Source organism: Octopus bimaculoides, chromosome 28 (assembly GCF_001194135.2).
Source record: "Octopus bimaculoides isolate UCB-OBI-ISO-001 chromosome 28, ASM119413v2, whole genome shotgun sequence".
Taxonomy (NCBI): Eukaryota; Metazoa; Mollusca; class Cephalopoda; order Octopoda; family Octopodidae; genus Octopus; species Octopus bimaculoides.
This window is the reverse complement of record NC_069008.1, coordinates 6,244,853-6,245,666: the sequence shown is the minus strand read 5'-3', so window position 1 is coordinate 6,245,666 and position 814 is coordinate 6,244,853. Positions and strand designations below refer to the sequence as shown.

General features: G+C 40.3%; 1 protein-coding gene across 1 annotated transcript in view; it reads left to right on the top strand.

Moving 5' to 3' along the window:
• The window catches only part of LOC106882384 (laminin subunit alpha-1), a 28,090-nt gene that overhangs the window by 24,096 nt on the left and 3,180 nt on the right, over positions 1 to 814 (top strand). The gene's annotated exons all lie outside the window — the stretch shown is intronic.

Genomic DNA, 814 nt, shown 5'->3' with positions numbered 1-814 from the left:
TATTCTGAAGTTCTTGTAATTTAGCCCCGAGCCAGACTTGATCCAGTGGACCTATGATCAAAGATATTCCTCCTCTGACCATCCAGTCTTTCAATTTGACATAGTGTATCTAGGACTACATTATCTAATGTGCCCTTCCGTGTGATTGTTTAGCCCTAGGTCATTGCTGATCCAGTAGGCCTATAATCAAACATGACCCAGCCATGACCATCCAGTCTTTCAATTTGACATAGTGTATCTAGGACTACATTATCTAATGTGCCCTTCCCTGTTGTTGTTGTTGTTGTTTAACCCCAGGTCAGCCCTGATCCAGTAGACCTATGATTTATATGTACAAACTGGCCAGATCCCTCCCTTTACACCTACCCTAAAATGTCATTCTAAAAGTATACAATTACATCAAAGGAATGAGATAATGCAGGATTCATTCAAAACAATGTGAACAAGAACAGTCAAAGAGTGCAAACCTCTACCGAGGCAACACCAACATCGTCTCGAGGATTAGCCGGAGATGATTTTTAAAATGAGAATATCTGAAATAAACTCGACTGCTCTCACAAACGAGAAGACTAAAAATGAACCCAACCACTCTCAAAAAAACGAAAAAATAATCTAGAATCCTTGTTTGGTACCGGATCGATCCCAAAATCTAATTAGTTCGTGCCAGTCACGAGGTCAAACATCCCTGAAAGTTTCATCCGAATCCATCCAGTGGTTCTTGAGATATCTTGTCCACGGATAAACAAACACAACTGAAAACAATACCTCTGCCTTCGCTATGGGGGAGGTAATAAATAAACATTACGTTTGACAG